Source organism: Astyanax mexicanus, chromosome 9, assembly GCF_023375975.1.
Source record: "Astyanax mexicanus isolate ESR-SI-001 chromosome 9, AstMex3_surface, whole genome shotgun sequence".
NCBI classification, from domain to species: Eukaryota; Metazoa; Chordata; class Actinopteri; order Characiformes; family Acestrorhamphidae; genus Astyanax; species Astyanax mexicanus.
Genome location: NC_064416.1, coordinates 25,265,001 through 25,266,879, shown reverse-complemented (window position 1 = coordinate 25,266,879; position 1,879 = coordinate 25,265,001).

Below are 1,879 nucleotides of genomic sequence, written 5' to 3'. Positions count from 1 at the left end.
CTTAGCGATCAACAAAATCATGCATGGGCGTGGTCATGCAAGATCCTAATTTGTGTGCATATGGTGCATATGTTTGAACGCAGTTAAATTAGATGTGTATGTATATGTAAAATAATAAAGTATCACGGAAAACTAATTTATTTGAGTTTGAAACACACTATGCATTCATGTTTAGATGCAAAATGTAGTTGATCCATGTCCTATCAGCATATTTTCTGAATGTAAAACAAAAAGCCACTCAAAACTATATTTTGTGTGTAGTCCACCACCATTAGTAAAACATAGTGGCTTCAATCCTAGATTCTGTGCCTGCAAACTTCTAAAATGTGAAAAAACCCAGTGGCAAAGGGTTTCCTAATTATATGAGCCATGTGCAAGCACATTGATTGATAGACTATGGATATACTTATCCACAACCAAGCGCAATATACAATAACACTAAAGAAGGACATAATGCATGTTCTCAATAAGCTATTAAATGTAGAATAGCGCAAGAAGCTTAAAGCAAACAAAAATAAGAAAATGATTCTTATGATTCTCTGAAAAAGTTCGTCAAATAGACTCCAGAATGTAGATAAACATAAAATTACATAAAATAGTTCTTCACTAGGCTTCATCCGTGCTTCTGCACTCTGCACTCAAATTTGAGCAAAGTCTCATTATGGGCCATAATGACTGCAATGGTTCTGTCATGACTAATATCACTCGCTTGATTGCAAATATGAGAAGACTGGTCGCATGCGTGAGAACAACTAACTGGCACTATTCTGGCACACCTTCATATGTAATCATTGCAATCTGTTAACCTAGGAGCTACTGGAACATGGCAGAAAAACAAGCTAGGGAAATGTACAGAGGCCTAAACAAGTCAAGGCAAATGCCCAACAAGGTAGTTGCTCCAGCAGACACATTGAGTCAGCTTGAGTGGACCTCCTCGGGGTGTCAGGGTCCCTGCAGTGAAGCACAAGGCAGGGACAGAAAGTCTTCACAGGGCTTCAGAGTGCATCAGTGGGAGAAAGCTTCATCCTAAAAGTGCTGAGTGATTATGCCAAGATGAACATGAATCAGTTCTTTTTTTAATCTTGCTGAGTTAAACTGGGTCAGTCTTGTTGTTGCTATGTTGTTTCCGTAAATATATAGATTTATTTCAAAGTTCAGTGCAAGCTAGTTAAATAATACTCAACATTTTCCATGCAAACAACTGGATCTAGTGAGGTTGTCAGACTTACAAACAAAAAATATTTTAAAACAGAATAAATGGGATTTATGTATTTGAGTGTTTGGTTTTGTAAAGTGGACAATAACCAGTAAACTTTTATTGAATCCAATTTAAAGTAAAATAATCCAGTATATTTTATACAATAAAATATATTTGCAATCCAAACCAAATTAAGTCACCTCAAGCTTGACTATTAAAATTTAAATTTACTGTAGCATATTCTTTCACATCTAATTTACTATTTCAAATATATATGTTAGTTAAATGAAATCAAAAAGAAGATACACATTTTTTTATTCAGCTGACAAAAAAACACATTAAATTAACCCAATTCTTCAGTAAAAATTTCTTTGTTCATATAATGTTTGCATAATATGTTTTATATAATGCTTTATTGTAGCTGTGGTAGTATGGTCAAGGACAAGTGGTCAATTCTAAGATTTTCTGATATTATTCTTACAAAATCACAATGACATGACATTATATAGATAGCAATAAAAAGCCTCATTCACATAGAAGACATCTTCCTATTCCTATTTCCTTTATCACAGTGACATATTGTTTATCAATAACTCATACAATCAGATTGTAAAGCATCACTGAATCTCTCTCTCTCTCTCTCGCGCGCTCTCTCTCAATCTGTGTGTGTGTGTGTGTGTG